A 5737-nucleotide genomic window follows, 5' to 3' on the forward strand; every position below is an offset into this window, starting at 1 on the left:
CCTCCCCTCACCAAGGTGGGCTCTGTCTCCAGGCAGGCTTCAGGGATGACAAACAGAAGTCGAGGTCTTCTGGATTACTCCCCCCCCTTAGCAGCTTGGCCCTGGTTCCTCCAGCAGGCCTGGGGCTGTTTCCTTGGACATCCAAAAGTTGTAAGGTCTTCCTAATGTGTGGGTGTGCAAGGCTGCAGGGAGGCCCGGCCGGAGCAGGTGCGGGCAGCCAATCACCTCCCTTCACCTATAAATCATACTTCCATTGACGAAGCCAAAAGATTAATTAAATTTCTTCAACAGCTGCCTCATCCTGCAGGCCCCTGTGTGCCTTGTGGTCACCTAGGGACGCCAGAGCTTCGCCGTCACACCGGCTCCCATCATAGAACTGTCCTGCTGGGTGGCAGTTGTGCTACACGGCAGTCCTGAGGCTTGAGCGGGGACTGCTTCCTCCCTCCTGACCATCTCCCAACTCCGAGACCTGAGCAGTTGCCTTGTTGGCTGGCCCACTGGTGTGTTCTCTCCGGCGGGCTTGGCGCTCCCTCCGTAGTTTGGTCCCCCTCTTTCCCTCCACCCCGGCGTGGTTCCGGGACCCCCACTCCCCCTGCCCTCAAACCCACTTGCTTCCTTGTCTCTCTTGTATTTCGGGAACCAGCTACTGCAGGACACAGTCTACATCAGGGAGCCTGATGCGGATGCTGACCCACCTTTTCCCTGAGGAGCCACTTCAGCCCCTGGGCCTTGCAAACCCCGCATGTGCCATATGCAGGGGACGAGGTGCTCCTTGCGTGGGTCATTTGTCTGACTCAAAGCCCTATAGGAAAAAGGGCAGGAGGAGGTGGAGTCAATCAGAACACTTCATTCATTCATGCATGCATGCATGCATCCATCCATCCATCCACCCAGGACGTCTGTATTGAGCACCTGCCCCGGCCAGGCACTGCTGTGAGCGCCGGGGACATGGGACAGAGTAAGATAGAAGAAGCTTCCATAGTCGGGAACTAATGACATTCAACTGGGGTGACAGACAAGATAACTGAATAAAGATAGAAGGGGGCAGCCAGGGGGGGACAGGGAGGAAGGAAGCCACTTCGGTCAGGAACGGCGTCGCTGGGCTACCTGGGCTCGCACCCTCCCCCTCCCTGTGTGGTCCTTGATGAGCTCCATGCCTCCACTTGCTGACCCTTAGGTGGTTATAAAGTGCCTGGTGTTGTGCCCGGTTCCTCGCCAGTGCCTCTCATTACATGGGGTGCTCGAAGAAGGTTTTTTTTTTTTTTAAGATTTTATTTATTCATGAGAGACACACAGAGAGAGGCAGAGACCCAGGCAGAGGGAGAAGCAGGCTCTATGCAGGGAGCCCAATGCGGGACTTGATCCTGGGACCCCGGGGTCATCCCCTGAGCTGAAGACAGACGCTTACCCCCTGAGCCACCCAGGCGCCCCAGTAGGTTTCTCTGAAAACGTGATATTTAAGGTTGAATAGGAGCCAGGCACAGACAGGTCACGAGAACGAGGAACAGCAAGTGCAAAGGCCTTGAGGCAGGAACGAGTTTGGCTTGTTTGGGGGGCTTGACAGCGGGCCCACATGCTTGGAGAGGATGAGCAAAGGGAGAGATCAGATTCAAGAGGTGCCAGGCAGGTGGTCTGGTGCGGAGGTCTCCGTGGCCGGTTGGGTTACAAACAAGGCCCACGGGGCATCAGTGAAGGATTCTGAATTTCTGGACCAGACCGAGTGTGCTGTGGCCTGGGGGATGTCTGCAGGGAGCTGGCGAGGGGGGGGCGGTGAGGGCCACAGGGCAGGGCTCTGAGCCAAGCCCATAAACCCAGCGGGGCGGGGGGGGGGGGGGGGGGGGGGGGGGGGGCTTGTTCCAATAAGGTTGGTGAGAGAAGTGCATCCCCACTGTTCCAGAATCTTCTTAATCCAGGAGGGCCTTGAAGGGAGAAGCAGAGAGGCCCGGAGGGGAGCTTTTGAGGGATGTTATTTTGCATCTTAATTGCATGCTAAGCAGGCCCGTGGGCAGGGCCAGCTGCAAAGCATTAGCTGCCACCAGACTCTGGGTGACTCAGGCCACAGAGCCTTAAAATATTTATTTTTTGCTGCATTTGGAATTCAGTGCCTGCAAGGGGGCCGCCGCTGGGGAGCAGGAAGTGGGAGCGGGTACCTGTTGGCAACCGCAATCTGGAAATGGTGCAGGGGTGCAGGGCTGCGTGGGGCCTGCCCCCCGGCGCAGGGGGCAGCACACGCGGGCACCCGGGGGTGCCCCTGGGCGTTGGTGGCAGGTGCCTGGCTTGCTCAGCTGGCTGGCCCTCCCAGGCCCCTCCGGGAGATCGCGGCTCCCTCCCTTACAAATTGATTTTCCGCTTTTATAGCCTGGGCGCCTGGTTCGCAGCCCATCTCACATTCCTTTTGGGTCCATTTGAGGGAGAAAAAAAAAATCTAGCTTCGAGTCCTGGACACATGAGGGTGTGAGTGGGCGAATTCTGCAAATGTGTGTGGACAGCGGCCCTGACGCAGCGCCCTGACTGTCCCCAGGGATGTGTGGCGGGGGCGCAGGCGGCAGGGGAGCTGCGGTTCTTGGCTGCCGCTTGCGGGGGTCGCAACCTCGGCCACAGCACCTTAACCCACTGGCCTCCATCTGAAAAATGGGGCTAAGACCCCCACTCATTGGGCTGTCCTGAGGCTTCCGGGAGGTCACTAACTCCTGCAGAGCACTTGGCCCAAGGCCTGGCTTGGCTGCTCCTGATGTCTCTGCAAATGGTGGTTATTATTATTGGTGCCTTCTGCAGGGTGTGAGCTGGTTCAGGGAGGGGGGGGCCCTCCAGGACCCGCGGGGAGGCTGCACACGGACTCTTGGACACACCCGGGTGTCCCAGGGAAGGGCCCAGGCTGGGGCGGACCTGGAGCCTCACTCCCTCCTCACAGGCCTGACTACTGGGGGGATGGGGCGGTGGGGGAGCTTCAATGTTTGATGACTCAGTTCCAGCTTTTTTATTTCGGAGAGTCTGCTGAGGCGGGAGCGGGGCTGGATTACCATGAAGTGCTCCTAATTTGCACAGAGAGATAAGGAGCTCATCATCACGGAGAGAGGGGGACTGTTATTTCCAAGCAGCTGCTGCGAGCTGGTCCTAGGTGAGCCAGAGTCTCTGCGCAGCGGGTGGGGTGGCGGTGGGGGCGGGGTGCCTGGGCTCACTCTGCCTCAGTGGCTCTGCGCAGAGTGGTCTCATTCAGGCCACCACAGCAGGAGGTAGCCGGGGAGGGACAGACGCTCCGAAACAGGCACCTAGGAGACAGACCAGGATTCAGAGAAGCCTGAGCTCATATTTTGGAAAATTGGACAAGTTATTGAGTTTCGGAAGTGCTTGTCCTGCCCTAGGGATACAGGGCTGTATAGCCTGGGCTGCCAGGTATCTCTCCCCTCCCCCAGACCCCCTCCGGCCCCCCTGGCCCTGAGCGAGGGCCTGCCTGGAGGATGCTCCAGCGGCTTTTACTCACTAGGCTTGCTCAGCCTGCAGTCTGGGCTCCTGCTACTGATGGGCCAGAAGGCAGATTCTGGGAAGAACTTCCCAAGGAAGCAGCATCAAGAGGGGCCAGTGCCATTCTAGCCTCAGGTGGCCTTTTGGGCGAGACCTCTAGCTGATGCCCCCTTTCCTGGCTCGGAGCCCCAGCAGACACTGGCTTTGGGGGGGGGTCGTCTGGACCGGACAGGAGGGACAAGTTGCTGACCTTTCTCCGGCTTGGGAGGAGGTCGGGTGGGTAGCAGAGAGGTCTAGGGGACCTCGTTCTGGTAAGACAAGCCCCTCACATCGGAGCATGGACATCGTCTTGAGGGCTTCTCATGGTGGTCTCGAGAAGGAGGAGTCCTCAGCCCCATTCTCCATGGAAGGAAACTGAGGCAAAGAGGGGCAATCTCAGGAGGCGTGCTCAGACCGCTGTGGAAGAGGAGGCACCCTGGGGTGGTCTTGGAGCCGAGTGATTGTGCAATGCGTAGGCTCATGGAGGGCCCCTCTGTGTCCGTCTGTCCTGCTACCCTGTGGGTGCTTTGGCGTGAGCTTCAGCGTGAGCAGCGTGGGCAGTGGCTGCCGCGTGGGAAGAGCACTGGACGGGAGTCCAGCCTCCATCCACTCCATAAACATTTATTGAGCGCCGTGGAGTTGCCCCATTCAATCCCACACCAGCTCTGCGAGGTGGACACTCGTTCTGTAGCGCATTGATTCATTGATTCTAAGATATAGACTTTTTAAAAAATTTTATTTATTTATTCATGAGAGACACACAGGCAGAGACACAGGCAGAGGGAGGAAAAGCAGGCTCCCTGCAGAGAGATTGATGTGGGACTCGATCCTGGGGCTCTGGGATCACACCCTGAGCAGAAGGCAGACACTCAACCACTGAGCCCCCCAGGCGTCGCTAAGATACAGTCTTAGACGTGGGAAACATGTTCGGGTTGGTGGGGTTACATCGGAGAGCGTGTGTCCCTCTCAGTGGTCTATGCAACAGGGGCACGTTTCACGCCGACGAGTAGTTAGTTCCATGAAATACAGAACTCTCCCAGTTTTACAAATAAGGAAATCATAATTATAATAGGGTTAGTACCCTTGTTGAGTGTTGAACCCATGCCAGGTCCTAGAGTAAGCACTTTATGATTGTTATTATTATTTCCATTTTGCAGATGAACAAACTGAGGCCCAAGAGGACTTGGGGGCACACAGAACAGGAATGGTTGGGAAGGGATTGGAAGCAAGTCTGGCTGACGGCGGCTCCCTGGCTCTGGACCACTGGGGATGCCCGTGGGTCTATCTGCTCTGGGGAAGAGCCGTGAGCAAGGGCAAACGTGCTGCTGGCCTGCTCAGACCTTCAGCAACCTGGGGCAGGTGAGGTGGCCCCGAGGGCTGAGGTGGCTTTGGGGGTTCCCGAGGAGCTGCCGATGAGGGTGGGGTCAGGAAGGAGGTGCGTCCAGTATTTTTGCTTTAAGTGTCTTTGCTGCTAGCGTTTTCGTCCCGTAACTAATTCGGCGTAAGGCAATTTTGCCCCGAAGGCTAAAAAACAAAATAACTGGTTGACAGTTTGGTTTCATTGACTGGTTGGCAGTTTGTTTTCATTTCTCCCACTGACACCATCCTCCCGTTTTTATATTATATAAATCTTAGTCCTCGTCACGGTCTGGACTGTGATGCCGAGTGTGAACTCATCACATCTCCCGGAGGACTTTGGAGAGACTCTCAACGGACAAGTGACAACGCCAAGAACCAACAACAGCAGAGGCGATTTTCATGTCACGACGCAAACATGCAGCCTAGATTCTGGAAACAGATACTCACGAAGGAAGAAATGTTAGTGAAGATTGAAGAAGTACGACGCTGGACAAGAAGGCGCATCCACGAGCAAAGAGAAATGTAGAATTCTATGGCCGAAGGACTTGAAGACGAGTGCGAAGGTACAAGCCACAAGATAAAAACAGTTATTGGCACAGCATTGCTGTGAATCTGTATGTACCTTAAATGTGTTCAAATACTTTGCATTCTGCAATAAAGTCTTTTAAGAATTTTTATTTATTTATTTTAGGAAGAGAGAGAGAATGAGTGAGAGATAGAGAGAGAGAGAGAGGGAGCAGTTGAGGGGGTGTTGTCAGAGGGAGATAGAGAATCGTAAGCAAAACAAAAAAAAAGAGAGAGAGAGAGAATCATAAGCAGACTCTGCACCCAGCACGGAGCCCCATTTGGGGCTCGTTCTCACCGCCCTGAGATCATG

At 56.0% G+C, this 5737-nt stretch overlaps 1 long non-coding RNA gene across 1 annotated transcript; it reads left to right on the forward strand.

Moving 5' to 3' along the window:
• Positions 1-2709: 2709 nt before the first annotated feature.
• Positions 2710-5533, forward strand: LOC102152983. The gene is made up of 3 exons (XR_005369896.1): positions 2710-3118; positions 4659-4860; positions 5137-5533. It is a non-coding gene; the product is annotated as an uncharacterized LOC102152983 (long non-coding RNA).
• Positions 5534-5737: the final 204 nt, after the last annotated feature.

Source organism: Canis lupus, chromosome 15 (assembly GCF_011100685.1).
Source record: "Canis lupus familiaris isolate Mischka breed German Shepherd chromosome 15, alternate assembly UU_Cfam_GSD_1.0, whole genome shotgun sequence".
NCBI lineage: Eukaryota > Metazoa > Chordata > Mammalia > Carnivora > Canidae > Canis > Canis lupus.